Here is a 20,173-nt window from a genome sequence, read left to right as displayed (position 1 = left end):
AACTCTGCTAACTGGTCACTTTAAGCTGTTCACCTTCATAACACCTGAAAGCAGAAATCAGGCCCCAACCTCAGGTTTTCTAACTAACTGGATTTCACAAAACTTTTTCACTCTTTAATGAGGCATCTTAGAATTCTGCCAGGTTTTACCAGTCTCTCCTATTTCCCGTGCTGCATTTGGAAGGTATATTTTCCAAAATACAGCAGACTGTTAGGAAGAAATTGCTTCTCACAGCAGCAAGATGCTGCCCACCAGCACTGTTTTCTTTCTCTAGAAGGCCAGGCTCCAAGGTTTAAGTTCCTAAATTATGAGATGGGAAAACTGAAACTCAAGAGCTAAAATCTTTATCTTAATGGGGAAGAGGGTCCTTGATTAATGTCATAGACCCACCATGGGACATTTCCTGGCACAGGATATCCCGTGGGATGCTCAGGGAGCAGGACCAGCTGCCAGGCTCTGCAGTGAGAGACTTCCCCTTGGAGAGTTTCTGGCTCCAGCTCCTTCTGATCTCAGCAGATCCTTGGCACCTGAGCCTGATGTCTTTGCGGAGAGGACCACAGCTTTCATCACTGCCTGCTGTGGGCATTTGCATGTGTGTGTCGTGGCAGGGCATGTGCGGATGGGGATCAGATAGTGCAGATGACTAACACAGTTAACTGGCAGTAATCCCAGCTGGGACAAAGCAGAGGTTCTCCCCAATCCCTCTGCTCCCTGATTTTGTTCTCAGCAATGTCTGATCATTCTCCAGCTATTTATGAGACCTTCCCTTTGAGCTACTTTATCCTTAACTGGTTCATTCCAATGCCAAAGGTTAAGTTGTGCTACCAGGTGGCAGAACAGTCCTTCCTGTTTCCTGCACAATTCCCTTTAATGTGACAAGGCCTTTCACTGATGTTTGTAGGACAGTAGCACTGATTCTGTTTTCACCTGAATTAGTTGCAAAACAATCTACAGACTTTTCATGTTCCACAGACTAATTCCAAGAAGGAAAATGTCTGTGCCTTTTATAGGATGACTTATTTTCAAGGGCATTGCAAACTGCTAATGATCTCTGGTCCATACAGAATTTGCTGGATATACAAAGAAAGGTTGCAAAGAAAACAGTTCTAATCTGTGCAATGCATGTGAGATCATCATACTCAGTTAAAAAAAAGAAAAAAAAGCGAACATAAACCCCCAAAACAACCACAACAAACAATGGCCTTTCTCCCCAAAACCCAAAACTAAACAAAAAACAAAAAAAAAACAAAAAAAAAAAAAAAAAAAAATCCCACCTGCTGAGATTAATTGGCAATGAAAAGTGTTGAGAAACCCAAATAAGTGGACAGAAAATATTCACTTATTCAGTAAATCAGAAGTGCTATTGTGTTAGATAAATGCAGCCATACAGTTTGTTTCAGAAATAGTATCTTTCAGAAATAGTAGATGTGTTTAGCTTTCTAATCACCAATTTAATTGTTCAAGATAAAAAGGAGATCACACATTACTTTAAATTTCAGGGTCACAGGCGAAAGGTCATAATTTGCAGGAGCTTTGATATGCAACCAGCAGAAGGCATTTCATACTACCTCCAAATATATTAAGTGTTTTCAGTAGCTTGGGGAAGAAATTTTTAAAATAAATTCTCTTACAGGATAATACTGTGGTAGCACAGGAGATGGAGAAATATGACTGCAGCTTCAAGAACAATCTGCAGTCAGTATTAATTGCAAAAATGATCATAATGTTGCCATCTGTTCCAGTGGAACCCATTAACAGTTTGTGATACTTTGAATTCGTAAGCATCTTTGTGCTCCTGAAAACTTACTGCAGGAAAAACTCAGTTGTCTCACAAAAATGAGTTCAACTTTAGCCACTACAGCTCAACAAATATTTCTCCAACTTCCACTTCTTCCCCTGTCCCATTTTTTTAAGCCTTTTAAAATTCATTGTAGTTGTGTAATGTATTAGGACATTGCGTCTTCCAATTGCTTCTCACTACTAAGAAACTCATTTACAGTCTCCATTATGACATAACAGTCCTTTTTATTCCTTCCATATGAAGTCACTGGTAATGTTTACCTCTGAGATACCTAACTTAAGTGCTCTGAAATACTCCATGGAAGATTGACTCTCACACTTGCTATCACTAGAAGGGAATAATTTGGAGAGAACAACTTTCCTACTTACATGCCTCATGTAAATGCTTAAAGTTAGGCCAAGTCACAAGCTGTATAATAACAGTGTAATATTAAAAGGTGACACAGAGAAGAAATTTAAATATTAGTGCTGCCCTGCCAATAGAGGGAAATTTAGAAATCCAGTTATATACTTTACAATTCTAACAAGAGGCAATGCAGAAAAACAACATTCTATTGTCTGAATTTCCACAGTTAATACTCTCTTGCCAAATTTGCATCAGGATATTATCATACACGAACTACAGATACACTTATCCCAACTGTTTATCTAGAAGATGACCACATATTTTCAGAACACAAAAGAAATGCAAATTAGGATGATGGAACTACTAACTTACTTACCTTTTTTTCTCTCTGAAGTGTAAGTGCTTTTTCTCTTATTCCTCAACACTCTTTCTAAAACACAGGAAAAAGATCTACAATTAGATGCTACCATCTCCCTTCATGGTATTTTAATGCTGAGACATATATTTCAACTGGATACAGAATGTATTTTTATCAGTTTAGTTCTGTGAAATTTGAAATTAAGGACCTGAGCATCAACTTTTTCTGGGTTTCATTTTGCTTGTGCTTTGGCTCAGTAGAAATGTTATTTATACCTTTCCAAATCAGTGTCTTCCTACTCATTCCTCCTAAACTGATGTATGAACTGCAGAGCTATGAGATCGTCATCTACAAATTCTGCTTTGAGAAAACTTGTTGGAAGGGAAGGCAATGGGAATTGAAGAAAGAAGAAAATGGTATTTAAGAACTCAGGCTAGCACAGATTTCTTCTTCTCTTAAGCTGTGCATTTAAATATGATCATTTCCATTTAGAAACAAAGCCCTTTTGTTCTGCCACTTCCTCAGAGCCTTCCAAAATAGACAGGAATTAGCTATCCATCTCCAAAAAATTTGAAATTCAAAGATGTGAAATAATTATGCTTGGGGAAAAAAACCCAACCAAACAAAACACACACACACACACACACACACACACACAAACCAAACAAAAAAAAAAAAAAAAAAAAAAAAAAAAAAAAAAAACAACAACAACAAAAAAAGCACCCAAACACAGAACACCACACCAAAGTCTAAGAATGATAATTAAGAGTCTGAAGTACAAAAGGGTAATGCACTGTCCTCTTCCCCAGTAGGGAAGTTCATTAGCAGTGGAACTGTGTCATTTGCCCATCTGTTCATAATTGCATTCACCGCAGGAATTAAGCGACGGAAGTGACGTTACCCAGGCTCAGCACAGGCAGCCCAGAGCATCACGCGCACCTCCAGCTCCACATGGGCACCTGCTCCAGCTCCAGCTCCAGCTCCAGCTCCAGCTCAGCCTCCTCTTCAGCCTTCTCCAGGGCCAAGGGAACCCAGATGATTTACACCCATTGCCTGAGCAGGCCTGGCCTGGATTGTATCTCTGAGATGGGGACAGAAATTAAATTTGAAAAAGGTGACACATAATCTGAATAGGTCTAAAGCCATACTGAGGGGGAAATTGCCCTTCCACTGGTTGGAGGTACACAAACCTCATGCGTGTACATCCCAAACACTGTGTGCTCAGCAGCTGCTGTAATATCAATGAGTGATTGAAACGGGCCCTCATTAGATTTGCGCTGAGCTTATTGCTTGTGCCAGTCTCATTATTATTGGTGACTAAACTGGCAGATTGTCAGGATGCCTCATGGCGAGATGAGCTTTTGCAGCTCTTTGTTTGTAGTTATTATAAACAATGAAGTGAAAGCAATCCCCTGGGCATATTCATGTCTCAGATGTTTTTTGCAAGCAGCAATCAGCTTGCAGAAGCAGCAATGGTAAACAACTTCTTATTTTAAGAAGCGATATTAATTAAAGCACAAGGCATGGTTCTGAAAGAGAACTTGTTAATTATTTAATGTCACCTGCACTATCAAGCCCACCAGTTGGAAATTGTTTCATTTTGCCTCAGATGGGTTCTGCCTGTCATCTGATCCAGTGGAAAATAATGTGTGGTGCCAAGTGCCAAAAAAATAGTCAGGGTACATCTGGGAGTCATATCACATTTTAATGTACAATCCAGGTTTATTACTTCTAAAGAATTCTGAAAGTGAATAGTATGCCATATTACACAGTCTGTCTAAATGCTAAACTTAATTGTGAACATTACATTCCTCATAAGAATAAGGAGAATATTAAGTGGGCTTAAACTGTAGATATTCATGGTTATTGAAATTCCTGGCCATCTACTGATATCACTGCATACCAGTAGATGGTTTGGAAACTCTGCCCTGTTCGGAAAGTCTGCGCTGTTGGCAGAAAGAACACCACCTGGAGCCATAGCTGGAGACAAATAAAAAACAAAGCAAAACAAAACAAAACAAAACAAAACAAAACAGAGATAGTGTGAATGTTAACAAATATTTTGAATCAAGAGTTTGACATCTGCTAAAACACACGGACATTAAGAGTATCTTGTTTTTTTAATTTTAGCAAATCTTCCATTCCTGCAGCATAAGAAAAAGCTTTCTGCCTTTCTTGAAAGACCTACAGGTGTGACCAGAGAAAACAGGATATGAGCTGGAATCACTGGGTCTGAAACTGCTCAGAGGTGAACATGAACCTTCTGACTTTGCTTCAGGTGAAATGGTAGAGCCACTGAGAACCACCAGGACTTATTTGGGTGCTAAGTTCAGCACAGGCAGAAGGTCACTGGTACTGCTCAAGGTGTTTCTAGTTTTAATTGAGAAAGAAAATTCCAAAACATGAGTTTCTGTCATGAAAACATTTTTGTTAAGTGCTGAAAAAGTGAACAGAATTTTCAAATATGGAAAAAGTGAAAAAGTGCCATTTTTTTACATCAATAAAAATTTAGGCTTCTTTCAAATGAGCACCAATCAGTGACTTTTTTTTTCAAATTGGCATAGGCTATGCTGCTACATCTCAGAGAACAGTATCTGATATTTATGTCTATTCCTAGCACTATATAGGAATATTGTGTATATTGTGTATACCAGAATATGTAAATAGAAATTCATGTGAGAAAGGACCCATCAGAATAGGCTTGCATGACTAAGAATCATCCCTAAGCTGACTTCAAACCATTAAACCGCAATGGTAAAGCTAGTGCTTTAAGAGTCATTAATTTGCACTGGAAAATTTGACTGAATTGCCACCTCAGTCTTCTTGGTACACATACCTAAATTCTGGCCTGCAACATCAATATAATTGAAGACAAAAAGTTCAGGTTTTCAACTCCTGTGCAGAGGATATGAAGCTCTGACAAAAAAGTTTAAAAAATTGTATTAAAATAACCAGTGTTTCTGAGGACATTTTTTGACAGCAGACTCAAACAAAACAAAATAGGAGAAAAATAGATAAGCATAACAAAGTTAAAGGCATCAGCAGCTGCAGTAAAAAGAAATGGAAATTAGGGAGTAAGCATGCAAGAAAGGACAAGAACATTGATTCATTGCTTGCTGATTTGGAAACCAGGATTGAGTTTCTTTGCCTGCATACACTGTACAAGGAAAACCTTGTACAGTGTACAAGGAAAACCTTGAAGCCCTGAGGACACAGTCTTAGCCAAAGGATCTGTAGTATTAATGAATTGCAATTCTGATAGACTGTAAGATCCATCAAAGACTGAGAAGAATACAAAGCTTACCAGAGAGGTTAATTAATTATCTGATAGGTAGAGATAAGACAACAAGAGATCTATATCCCAAGTTGATCTAACCTAAAAGTTGACAGAGCATAGCAGGAAGGATATTAGCCCCAGCAAGGAGTAGATACCAAGGACAAGTAATCAACATAGTTAGATCTGGCACTCCCTCAGAGCTAACAGTGAAGTAAACATTCTTAAAATGGAGCAGAAAAGAATTGAAAAGTATTATTTCAAAAGAACCTGATTGTGGGCTGTTTGTTCCTTTAAGAAACAGTTATGATTTGTGAGAACAAAATGCTGCAGTAAGTTACAATTCTATTATCACCTTGCAACACACTAAATTGATTGCACAATAATGTTTCTATTTTTTCCTCACTCTCTCAACCATACTCAAAGGTGTCTTAACAGTCAATAAAGCAACAACAGCAGCAGCCACTGCTAGACAACATTTTTGAATGGGATTAATTTCACTTTCAGTAGAAAACAAGAGCATATTTCTGCCAGGATTAAGGGTCTGGAAAAGTAGCAACTTTAGTTCAGGTACATTTTCTTTTTTGTAGAGGAAAGATTGGTAGAAAGTGGGTTGTAGAAGGTGTATTTTCAAGTGGCAGTTTCAATATTAACATGAATTCCACTTTAAGTGCCTGAGCTAAAAAAAAGTGGACAAAACAAAACAACAAAAAAACCTAAACTATCAAGTTTGATCTTTTACAAGACAACTGAACTTACAGCTCCTTATTTTTGTAATCATTCATGAACCAATACATACTCTGTCACAGAACATGCATTTGCTCAAAGACAGTCAGAATAGGTCATGAAACCAACTTTTACTTCAGAAGTGGAAGTTATTTTTCCTACAGTTTAAAAGCAAAGGAAATCTGTCGAAAGGGAAGTTCATTCTTTATTTGCCCAAAGATTCCACATCTCAAACTCAATTTGATAAAATAATGTGTGTTAACAGTTGAAGTTTTCATTTAGGAAAATATTTTTTGTCATTCATAAACAGTGGAAATACCTAGAATTTTTTTAATTGCTAAAATAATTAATTTATTGGAGATGTTTGTGAGTATGAAATGTTTTCTTTCAGTGAAACATACCATACTTCTGGTGAAACTCAATTTGAGAAGTATGTGAGTTGCACTATGCATCTCAAAGGGTGCCTCAAGATTATGGACTTTTATTACCATCTACCCTGTGGACTTCTGCTGGCATCTACCCTCCTTTGCATTTCAAAGATGGGCAGCCAGGATGCACTGCCCGACCACGCGCAGAGGTGCCAGCTGCTGAGTGAGGAATTTCTGAGAGAAACCGATGACTCCCTTAGGTGAAAAATAAAGGAAAGGCAGCATTCTAGGCACTGAGCAGTAGGGAGGCTTACATAATATTATGATTACAGCTCCAAATGGCCTTAGCACAGCTTTAAAATGCAGAATATCTCTTTTGCTAACTTGTGGTTTCCACAATATTCAAGACACTAAGCACTTTTACTGTAAGAAAGTACAGACTTTCTTCTTTCATATTACCAAATAATGGCCATAACATTGCAAATGTTTCCTATTTCAAAGGAAGAGAAGTTCTGACAATATTTTTGATATTGCAATTGGTCAATTAGTCAGCAGCATAGGAATGCTTCTGTTGCTTTGGTACTTCTACATCTTCAAAGTGGAAAACTATTTAATGAACAAATACTTTGCAACTCAGGCAATAATAATATCAATTTTCCACTTGCACGGAGCAAAGCTAAAAATGCTGTTATGTTGAAAAGGAAACAAAACCAATAAAACCAGAAATATAAAATGATCAAAAAATTGATAAGGGAAGTGTGAAATAATACTAGTGACCATCTACTACCTAAATGATCACATGCCTTTCCTAAATACTGAATTTGGTACCTCTGTGGATCCTCCAAAGGACTTCATGTTTTCACAAGTGCAATAATTATTGTCTGTATTTAAGACCATTGATTTAAAAAGCAATTTAAAAATGGTGAAAGTTTCACTGACGAGATTTCACAAAGGCTTTCTTTTGCAATGAAAACTTTCTTGCAAAACATACAAAAAGGGAAAAAAAAACCCAACCAATAAAATCTAGTGTTGTACCTCTGCTTTTCTCTGTCAAGAGTCTAACCTGTCAGCTCCCCACAGAGACAGACTTGAAATTGGAAGTAAAATTTAGCAAAATTTTAGGGATACAGCTTTGTACTGAGTTCCCTTGATCATCAATAATCAGGATCATGGTTGTGTTCTCAGTTTTGTTTTGTTTTTGTTTTGTTTTTATTTTGTCTCCAGCTATGGCTTCAGGTGGTGTCCTTTCTGCAGAGACACCTTGAAGATCCTCCAGTTGTGGGGTTTTTTTTCACTTTTACTTCTAGTCATTTTCGCTCCTGTTACATATTTTTGCATTTTTTAGCTTCAGTGGCACCATGGTTACTTCAGAGGACAAGCTCCTGATTTTTAAAGGGGATTTAGAGATTTCAGTACATAGTTAACAGAGGAACTAAGATCAGGTAACCCAGGCACTGAAGTTTTCAGTTCTTGCTTCCAAGCAAGAATGTAAAGTGAAATTCTCAGGAAATTTAAATGGAATTTCATTGGACGTGAAGCAGTTGTTTGGTCAATTAAAGACTAACATAGAAGGTAAAACAATATCTAAACCTGAGCTGCCATTTCTATCATAACTCCTTTGAAATTCCAAGCAGACCAGAATGCCACTTTTTGTCTATGCTGTTAATAAGGGACTTCTATTTTTCTGGCATTTCAGCCTTGCATAACAGCTTATCTTATCTTGTCATGTCTCTTATCTTGGACAAGACAATACCTGAGGCAAGATGTGTATGCCCTTTAGGCCATGGGCTGTTTACCTGTTTATAATGATCCACAAGGATCATCAAGTCCTACTCTTAAGTGAACGGCCCATATGGGGATCAAACCCACAACCTTGGTGTTATTAGCATCTCCTCAGCCCCTTCTGCTGTTCATTATTTTTTGTGCTGAACAGAAAAAATATGTATGAGACAGCCTTTATGAGAGGCATAATTTAGTCCTCCACCTTATCAATCTTTGCTCTAAGTATCCGCGTTCTAAAGGAGCATGGAAAGGAGAGTTGCAGTAGTTAAACATTGCCATGTAACATTATCCCCACTTGTTTCACCTAGTATACCTTCAATTTCCTGATCACAACCCTTGCCAAATTGTCTTCCCAGAAATAAAAGTAGCAATTAATTGTGATTATCCTATTACTACAACGAACAGACCTGATTCAAACACTGTTGTAAGTTCACCATGTCTTTTGCCCACTTAGCATTAGTGCAGAGAGTGCACACAACCATAAAATAGTATTTTCCATATTTGCTTCTTACAACCTGACTTAGCCCAAATCATCAGCTTCTTCTTAGAAGAGCGCATCAAGTCATCTGGCCAGACTGTATTGGACCTCTTTTTCTGAAACAGAAAGGGACTGTGACATGCTGATAGACTTCTTCCAATTCTTAGAAAATAGCAGTGTTGCACTCTGAAAGGCGTGCTCTGCGAAGTGTGTCTTTTTTCAGCAGCAGCTTCTCAGAAGATTTGTTCCCTTTTTAACACCATAGCACTGGTGTGTCAGTATATTTCAGAGATATGAAGATGAACACAAGAATGGTTTGCTCAACAAGGCTTCTTTCAAAGGGCTCTTTGTACCTGTTGAACTTCGTATGCTCCTTGCAACCAAAAGTGCAGGTTGCATAGTCACACAATTCCACACCATAAAACCCAACACCTTTTCTAAGCTAAGTAACACAATTTTCTTTTCAGGTAAGGCTGCATACCCAATGTGGTGCTGGATGTACAGCGTTACTCTTCTTGGATTTCTTTCTGAAGCATTATGGCCTGGTTGTGACTCCTCTGTTGCCTGTATTCCACCTCAGGATCTAGTCTCAAATGCTCATTTAGGAGTTACTACAAAGTACCATCTTTGTATTCTTGGTGCTGGACTAACTCTTCTTTGGCATTAGTCAGATTCTATGAAAGAATAAATAAATGTTTCCACTCTGTAAAATTAGGTAGTTGTCCTCTGTTAAAATTGACTTCTGCAGATTGTGTTTCAGTACTAGCCTTCTCAAAACTAGCTGTCTGAATAGTAGATTCAAATTTACACAAACTCTCTTGTCAGTTGAACGCTTTTCTTGTACCTTCAAATGTGCGCTAATTTTAAAAGGTGGGGTTTGTGTGGGTTACTAGGGAACTCTTCTGCATAAGCTGCTTCAGGACAAATGGGTGGGAGAGCTAATTTAACATCAATGTCCCTATCAAAAGTCCTTACTCAGTTAGAATACAGGTTCCTGCAGTTCACGTTCTCCTTCTGTCACACATTATTGCCAAAGGTTTCTATTTTGCTCCTAATTGGTGTGCTTCAAACTCTAAGGATAATTTATCACTTTTTAAATCTCTTGGCAGTCTGTACCCTCACCCCAGCATCTAGTCTTAGATTTTCATTGTAAAACATTTTGTTAAAAGTTTTTTAATATAAAAGAACTATTAGTATTGCTAGGATTGTATTTCTCTGCAATTCAGCTCAAATAAAATATTTCAACTACATATATGAAACTATTTCAGAGTTGTAAATATGACAAAGGAAAATTCATCTTCTCAAGTGCAAGTGTATTGTCTGTTTGGCTTACGGAAGATTTTCTTTCAATGCAGACATAAAAACTTCATGTGCAAATGTAAGACAGCAACATCATTTTCACAGAAGATAATACCATTTTCTAGTTCATGTATACTACTGTTAATAAATTTCATTCTGAGTTCTTAGGGTGGATTTTTGCCCTTGAGTCTGAGAATGTTCTTTGTTCTTGCTAACTGTAAGCATTTTCCTGTAGTTAAACACATTTCTGTGGTTTAAATGTCCTTCAGGATAAATTTTTGAAAATAAAAAGGAATATTTTATCACATTTCCAAGTTATAGGTTAGTGGCAGATTAATCAGTTCAATCATGTAAACTACTGTTTTGTCATTTATTTCTCATCTTAAAATCAGATTGTTTAATTAAAAAACCCTTCCTATTCTAAATCAAATACTTAAAATAGATTTGTCAGTTATTACAGTGTTTCTGGTGTCATTATCTGTCCTACCTTTTCACTGACCATTTATAAAATAGAATGAAATCTTTGCTTCCATTTTTTCAAGCTTGCAGTTTATGCTGAGGTCTGAAATCCTTATATGAGTCTAGAAACATAAACCTGACCCACATCCACTAGAGCTACATCTGTTTACCCTCACCTGTAAACACTCTTGTCTTCTGATGTTTGTATCTTTAGCCTGCCCATTAGCAGCATATTTTATTTAATATGTAAAGAAAATAATACAGGTAGATTCTAGGAAGTAGCATAGTGGGAGAAAGGAGAGTGTAAATTCACTAACATAAGCCCTGCAGCTGTCATTGCCTTTCCAGTTTTCAGCATACAGACTTATTCATTTGTTCTTCTTCCAATTCTTCTGAATATTCTATTTATAACTCTTTTCCCCAAGTTCTTGCAAGAATGAAGATCCTTCTTGAGATGTTGTTTTTTTGGTTTTGGTGGGTGTTTTGGTTTTGTTTGGTTGGTTTTAGTTTTTGTGTTGTTGTTGTTTTGGTTTGTTGTTTTTTTTTTTAAAGGGAATAACACCGGAAAAATGCATGAGATCTCTCGGAAGATCCAGCATAAGCACATGCCAATTCCCTTGAAAGAAGGTATACAGTACTTGGGAGTGAGGAAAAAGTGGAAGAAAAATAAGAATTCTAGAAATAAATGTTTCATAGTTCCAGGAGAGAGTACTAATCTTAAAATGTCTCCATATTTCCAGTATTCCTTGGTTCATCTTTTGTTTAATGGAGCATTTTGTGAAACATTCCACTGTTTTGGACACTTAGAGAACAATTAAGGCTATGTTACAATGGAATGAAGTACTAAGTCATGAGACTGATGAATATAAGGGTGACATACCCACTGAGAAGTCACAACATACCATGCTGCTAATAGATAATAATAACACCTTCATTACAAATCATCAGTTCTATACAGTGCTTCACAATATTAACATTTCTATCCTGTGAGAGGAGAATAAATAATTTGTGTTATATTGCTAATATAAGTTTGTCAACTGCAAGTCACAATGTCTTGTCTTTTCTCCTTCACAATATTATACAAAGTGTCTCCTGTCTCTAGCTGAGGATCATGATTAAGATACAGAAAGCAGCAAATAAAAAGCTACACCTGCTCCTTCCAGTACTGACTTTGATGCTGACTTTGACAATAGATGTTTATTAAAGCAGCCCTTAAGTTGTGCAAATTCTATGCTAATGCCATCTGTAACATTATTGTAAAAAATAAAAACAAACCCATAATTTTCCAAGATGAGTTGTGCAGTGCTTCAGCAACGCTTTTAATGTTACTGGATTTGTTTGCTTTCTAATAATTAGATGTTGTCAACATGAAAAAAAATTATTGAGTGTATCCACAGATAATTTCAAGACATAAACTGATCACCAGCTGGAATCAAGAAGAAATTTATCCCTATAGTATATTATTACAAAATTGGGTACATAACATAGGTTTTATTACCTCCTTAAAAGATTTTGGCATTGACCTCTGGTAGAGATAGGGCCAACTGGATGGACCTACTGGCTTCTACTGCTATAGCATTTGTTTTGTGCATCTGCTTATGAGTTATTGGATGCAAAAGCACCATCTCTAGCAAAATGGCCATCACTCTGCCCTCTCATGCAAGTTTGTTAATGCTGCAGGACCCATTAACCAAGTCTTCTTGTTACGCAGAGCCAATGTTATTTCCTCCAGTTCAGAAAAAATGCAACAATACTCATCTGATCTCCTAGCATGCTTCTAGACCTTTCAGTGCTATCAAACAAGATTAGAGAGTGTGGCCTTCCAATTTAGTGCTTTATATGTTGCCTTTTTTTTTTTTTTTTTTTTTTTTTTTTTTTTTTTTTTTTTACGTTATAACAGATTAGTAGACTAAGTGTAAAAATGAGTGGAAATGAGTGGGGAAGGAAGAGTGAGTGGATTTGATATGACGTAGACATCCCACATAAATGCACCAGTTCAAGAGAAGAGATTCCAGAACAGAGTATTGGACTCAGATCAAGATCAATATATGGAATACAGAACTCTTACAAGAAAGGGTCAAAGACATTTTTCAGGTTGCCTGAGTTCACATTCACAAAGAATTTTCTAAGACCTAAGCTGTGGTTCCTTGTTACCTATGAAATGAGTTTATAATACAGAAGATTCAGAGTCATTTTGCAAAGTTTGGCCATTTCTTTATGATGCCAAAGTCCAATGTTGTTCAGATCAGTATGGAACTCCCAGAAGCCTTTTTATGTAAGAAGTAACTAGCATCTCTGTGTAAGGGGTATGTTTGGGTGGGACAGCTCACTGCTGTGTAGAAATCTCTGAGCCAGTTAGGGTTCTAGGAGAAATAAAGGACTATTACAGTGCATCTCTGCAAGGATAATTAACCTAGACTATGCTATACTGATATCCAAACTAGTGTATTCATATCTTGCCTGTCATCTAGAAACAGCACTAGGAATGTGGCCTAGAACTATAACAAAATTGTGTTTTGACACAATGTAAAGTGACATTCTTTATGTCAGAAGATACGCTATTTCCAGTTGGAGGATAAATTTATGTTCTGTATGTGGAATTAATACTTCATTTTTTTTCACTACAAGTCTAAGCAGGTATAAAAATTTGTGGAGAAAGTCTTGCTATCATTGTTTTGTTAGTTTTCTTTGTCTTGTGTCTTTTTTATGTGAAGAAAGATATAAAAACAATGTGAAAAAGGTTATTACTCTGTTCTGAGGGTTTTAGAAATTCCATTCTGATGTGCTGTACTTGGGAGAAGTTTTAATTAACTCTGGTCTTGAAGGTCCTGTGTATTGTCTTATTCAGACTTCCCTTGAAACCATAGCATTTACTGCCCCAGGTAGTTTATACTTCAGAATAAGGGATACTTTTGTTTTTACTGCTGCAGAGGAGCACAGTATGAATTTTTAATGGGACCTACTTGCTGTCTCCCTTTTCTTACCCTGGGTTTCAGAGAGTGAAGAGAAGGTGACAGGAGTAAAAAACATGTTCAGAAGAAAAATAGAGTAGCCATCAATCAGGCAATATCTGCAGCTATCTCCTAAGGGTAAAACTGGTGTGGTTCTGTTATATCTCATTTCAGTAAGGGCTGGCATAAAAAGAGGCTAAAAAGAGACTAGAAGACAGGAGAGAGAGAGGGGGAGAGAAAGAGAGGGAGAGAGATTTAATCAGACTGACTGACAAAGTTAATATATATTCTCTATGAAAGAGGACTCTCCAGGGTCATGGTTTCAGTGTTGAACAAGAACTCCAGAAAGTTTAGAGAGCTGGATTGAGTCAGAATTGATTTTTCTCTGTTTACTACATTCCCCAGGTGAAAAGTTAATGAACCAAGGCTAAAACATAAAAAAGGGATAGGTTACTTGGAAGGGTGTGATAAAAATATCATCCAGGTAAATCAGGAATGAACTTTCATGCTCCAGAGTAGACACCTCACTAACCACAAATAAAGAGAAAGGAAAACTGTTCTGACACAGCAGAGCATGCTCTGTGATGATATGCTACTCCAACCAGAAAATACACGGCAATATCAAACAATGTAAGTGCATATAGAAACCTCTTTACCTGTGGAAAAGCAGATGTTTGACTGTAGCCTTTTGACAGATCCATGGAGGCTGAGGCAAAGGAGTTAGCATCTGAACTACACTTCCTATGGAGAAATGCCAGAAGTCAGAAGTCCAGTCTGTTAATTGGGATTGAATGCAAAGGGACTCTGAGCACAAGTAGGATATAATGTTACCTCCCACCACTGCCTCTTCTCACTGCCCCAGCAGAGACACTGCATGAAAACACACACGTTTGCTGGTGGTTGGCAAGTCATATTTTCTCCTCTCAGTCTTAAACAGGGAGCAAGGCTTGGAGGCACCCTGCTTTGGATCCCAGTTATGGAGGCTTTTCTTGTTCTTTTTCCAGCAAAGAAAATAGAAAGTCTAGCTGACTGCTTTTACTGCCCCACATTTTTGTCACAAAACATCTAGAGTAACTTTTTATCTTAGTCTTTTTTTGTATCCAGGAAGAGTGAAGAAATCAGTACTGTTTGGTTAGAATTGAAAGGGGTCATCTGGGATGCTGAAGATAAGCACCAAAAGAGTTACTGACAAGAGCATATAAATATTTTTCCAAGTTTCATTTTTTCTTCTACAGAATTCTAATAGGTATTGAAGAACACATCACTGGAAAAAAATTCAGAAGCAGAGTCAAAACAAGTGAACATGAACAGCTCAGGCTCTGTCCCAGCTTATGTTAAATTATACTAGTGGCTTAAGTGGTTAAAAAGAGACACAGGCTCCATAGCCTTGTGGTTAAGACGTTTATGCATGATATTAAGCTCAGAGTATTGAGATTTTAGTGTGTGTTTGACTGTGGTTTATCTGTCTGTCTCTCATTTTTTTCTGAAAAACTTCAGCAGATTCACTTCTACACTTGGGCTGGACTTAAACTATTTATTCTCCTAAAAATCTTAAAATTATTCTTTGGATTAAAAAGATGTTTTCTTTTGAATTTTAGATTCATTTTAAATTTAGACAAAAGCTAAATGCTAAGCTTTTTACCTTAAACTATGTCAGAAGAGATACCTAATGTAAATCTTAGGTATTTTTACTTCTACCTCTGGTATTCATATTCCTTTGACTTTTCACTGGCTAGGATACCAGTCAAAACTTCAGGAAATGATTACAGGAAAATGATGAAGCTTCTCAGAATAGGATAGAACAAGATGAAACACTGGGGCTCTAATGCTGTTATCTTTGCATATATGAAATACAACAGGTCAGCACCATAGTTTGGCTATTAGAAGCCCAATGTAGGAATCAAGAAGTATATTGGAAATGTATATTGGAACATGTAATGAAATATTAAATGTGCCAGTTCTCTGAGCTCGCAAATTACAGAGCAATGGCAAAAACAGTCGCATCGAGCCAACTGTATACATCAGGATTTTCTGCCTTTGATTGAAAGCAGGAAAAGTTAGACCTCCAGAAAATATTGTGCTCTCAAAGTAAAGAGATTTGATTTTTTTTAAAAAAATTAAAACCTTTTGATTTTTTTAAAAAAATTCATTTTGTTTTATATTTTGAGGTCAGCAAAAGTGATATCTGCAAAATCACCCTTGAAGGCTTGCAATGGAAATCTCATCTGCCAGTAGATATGACTAACCATTCATGTAACACACATATGTAACACTCAAGACACTCAGAGAATACTGCCTTTTTTAAACTAACCAATGACAATTTTTAAAAATAATTTTTAAGTCTGCATTGTGACAGTTTGTTTCATGATGTCATGCCTGGGCAATTGCAGAGCCATAATTGCATAGCTATGACTCATTGCAAACCAATCAGTACAGTCAGTTTCCTAATACTATTTTGTATTATAATATTGTTATTGTAAAGGCAGGAATTCTTTAATCATCAAATTGAATGACTGCCAAGAGCTCATTTTATTGACCATTAAACATTCTTCTGTTTAGAAGAAATGCTACAACATCACTGTTTTCAAAAGCAGATTTTTTTTTCTGCAGTGTTTTTTCATAAGACAATCTGCAACCAAATGATAAGTCAAACAGTGTTTAAAATCTGTAAATGTACAAGACATTCAAAAATGAAGATCCTAATCCAAACTGTATTAAGCTCTCAAGTAAAGCTTACTTTTGGGAAAAGGTATTGTATCAGACCCCAAGCAAGGAAACAACAACACACATATTTTCATTGAGAAATACCAGAATTTCTCAAAGATTAATATTTCAAATCTTAAAAGTTATTTCTACACCTGTACACCACTGCTGAATGTCTTTTGTTTTTGGCACCTCTTGCCAATTAAAATGCAATTTTTAAGGCCCTAGTTTTAGAAAACTAAATTGAAACTGCTAAATCTGATGCTGAATTGTGGGTACAATTTTTAATGATGATATTACAGTTTCCTCTCAGAGGATTCTGTGAAAGGCACAGCATGATGTTGCTTTATTTAAAGAATAATTTTCCATCCAGTTGGAAAGAGGTATCTTCTTGGCAGATGCTTCAATGATCTGAAAATTGAGATTAAGTAAAAATATATAGAAAGCTATGCTCAGCTTAGTGGCAAAACAGTGTGTTGGTTCCCAATTTTTGGGAAATCTGTACAAAACCTTATGCCAGTACCTAAATATTTCCACAGCTGCAGTTTCTGAGAACACTTGTGGACCCATTCAGCAAAAATTACCCTATTTAGAAAAATATATTCTCTTTGGACAGTAAGAACTTGAAAAAAAATGCAATTATATAACCTTTTATCTTTAAGCACACAGCAAGTCTAGAGTCTATAGGAATAATCTCACTGCATTGACCTATCAGTACCAACTAATGATTTCCTACTGTTTGCTCTTTTCCCTTTTAAGTTTACCAAGGAAAGTGTGCAGAGAGTAAAACTAAAATAAAGCCTTTTCCAAAGGCAGTAAAAATACTGAGTACTCTTTTGCAGCTCCATAAACATCTGTAGAATCATTATGATATTTGTCACTAAATAACTAATTCAATCAATGATAAAGAAAGGGGAAACTCTGCAGTAGTAATGTACTTTAAAAAGGATGTGCTTATACAACAAAACAGATTTGATTATGTAAGTCTGTAAATAAGCAGAGGTTTTGTTCTCTTAACAATTAGCAAGCTGATATGCCCTTTTTAACTGTCATGAAAATTAAAATAGGTATTATTAGCAGCAAGGAAACACAAGACTTATCAAGAAAAAAAGAAAACAGCATTTGCATGCTGGAAAAGAGGGAAAGGAGAGAGCAAGACATGGCAAAAGAAAGAGTGCTCTTGTGGCATAGATGTGCTGACAAATGCATCCATAGTTTAATGCGGGTCTGTCACACAATGACAAACCAAGAAAAAGGTCCAGAGTTTTCCTGTGAGTAAACCAGTCTTTTGGAATGCAAGTATCAGTTCATTATCAAGTCAGCTAACAGACTCGGCCAGTTCACCTTGCAGGTTAGGTGCTATCTATATTATGTATTACTAGTATTTCTGGACCAGCAATTAGATGATGCTGGAACTGGCTTTTTGTTTAGTTGCTCTTGAGTGATTGCAGGCACCTCCATGGAAGAGTACCTGGTGCCTTAGACCATTTATCTTTCTTTTTTTGCTCAGGAAATAAGGCATAAAGAGAATGCTTTGGAATAAGCCAGTACTGGTTTCTAAATCATCTAGAGGCTGTCCTAAAAGCCAAAACCAGTTTCATTTTATAAATGAATTCAAAAGGATTCATCTCTCCTAGCTGAGCATGCCCTGTGTCTGGGTATCCCAGCACTTTGCACCCTAGCAGACAACTGTCACCAGACTGCCTGAATGCAGATGAAGAGCTTGGTCATCAGATATAAGTTATAGAACATTCCAGGTTACCTAAAGCATTTAAAGAATCCATTCAAGCCAGATCAATTGTACTGTGATATCTGGCATCCAATTTCCTGTAATTTCACCCATGTGAGATGGGGAAAACACAATTCCAGATAAAGATATATCGGAAAGCAATAGTGTCACATCAGTGTCCGTACCATGGGGTGCATCACTGAGTTAGGACTAATGAAACTTTCTATCCATCCCTTTAGCATTGCTGATGTGATCATGTTCTTTCCTTGCTTTGTAAGTCTACAGACAGCTGTCAGTTGCACACAAATGAAACTGTAGATATTCAAGGAACATTTTCTCAAATGCAGAAACAATATTGGCACATTACTGAGTGGAGCAGAAGATGGATGAGCAGTACAGACAACGAATGTGTGGTTCTACTTCTTGCAGCATTTATCACTGTTAACCTTTCAGGAAATGGGCCAATAAAGGAATGGGATACTGCCAATATTCTTAGAATAAAGTTTTTTATTAGCACACAAACAACCTGACAAGTAAAATATGGCAGTAAGACAAGAATTTGTGAAAGACTTGTCTTAGAGAAGGAAACAATCCTTACTCTGCTAGAAGAATTGAATAAGGAGGTTGGTTTGTGTTTTGCTAGCTGCTGTTGTAGTTGCAACAGTTTGTCTGAAGGTTTTATTGCAAGTGGTGACTGTGCAGAAGGAAAGAGAATGACAGCCAAGTGATAGACAGTAGACAAGTGAGTCAAAATGAAATAGATGGGGAACTATCAGAGATTTCTGCGTCCAAGCAGCCCCAGTCACAGAAACCAGAGAGCAGCGTATTTCAGCAGAAAGGTACTTTTTTCCTCCCCCTTTAAAAGATAGTCTTCAGAAAAGAAAACAGACATGACTACTCTGAGGAGCCTGAGTGCACCCATGGGCACACTTGCCTTGACCAGCCTAGCCAGCCTCTCTGAGGCCTGTGACCTCAGGGGCTTCATTCAGGCTCAGATCAAAGCAACCACACCTGTCTTGAGACGTGTTCCCTGCTGTTCCTGACTTGCTTTGTGGGTTTCTAGTCTGATCTTGGGCCAGGTTTGTGACCTATCATTTGTTTGATGATTACAGGATGGACCCTGGCCCCAACTAAACTTTGACAAGGGCTCTGCCTATGTTTGGGGTCATCCCCAGCTCCCAGCTCAGGCCTCCTAATGAGTCTGTCCCTCTCCTACTGCTTTTGGTACCTGCTGAAGCAGGAGAGGATGCAAGAAGAGTCAGTTCCATCTTCTTTTTTGTCCTCCACCAAAAATCTCTTGTTGCAACAGCTGTGTGTATGTTTACACTAGAGCAGGTACATGGTGGAATATATTTGTGGATAAAGTACACAAATGTGTGGTAGAGTTTGTGGTGGACAATGGCCAGAGAAAACAAGAACTACATCTGGAAACAATGATGAGTATGCATGTGGACCTCAGGACATCATGAATACAACACAGAAAACTCCAGACCTTGAAGGCAGTTCTTGGCACAAAGGTAGGAAGAAACCAGTTAGTAAGTGCTTTTAAAAAAAGGAAGACAGTGGGATATAGGAGAAACTGCCCTAAAATTAGAACAAATCTTATTTCATAAATGAGCACTTTCAAGACAACAAAACTCCTCATAACTAATGGGGTCAGAAGGAAGGCTGCAGAGAAACACTTCAGACTGACTTCAAAAGCAAGAAAATACTGAGGCATGCAACTGAAAACTCTGTGATTAACATGGAACAGGTCCATCCACAAAGCAAATCCAGGAATGAAAATTGTGACTATTATGTGCATGCATGCAAACAGGGTCTGAAAAAATGCAGAAATATACTAGTCAAACATCAAAATGGGTAAACAGTGTCACCCTATTCCTAACAGGACTAATTAGAG

The sequence above is a fragment of the Vidua chalybeata genome, chromosome 3 (genome assembly GCF_026979565.1).
Source record: "Vidua chalybeata isolate OUT-0048 chromosome 3, bVidCha1 merged haplotype, whole genome shotgun sequence".
In the NCBI taxonomy this organism is placed as follows: Eukaryota; Metazoa; Chordata; class Aves; order Passeriformes; family Viduidae; genus Vidua; species Vidua chalybeata.
The sequence above is the reverse complement of the archived record's forward strand: the minus strand, read 5'-3'. Positions refer to the sequence as shown.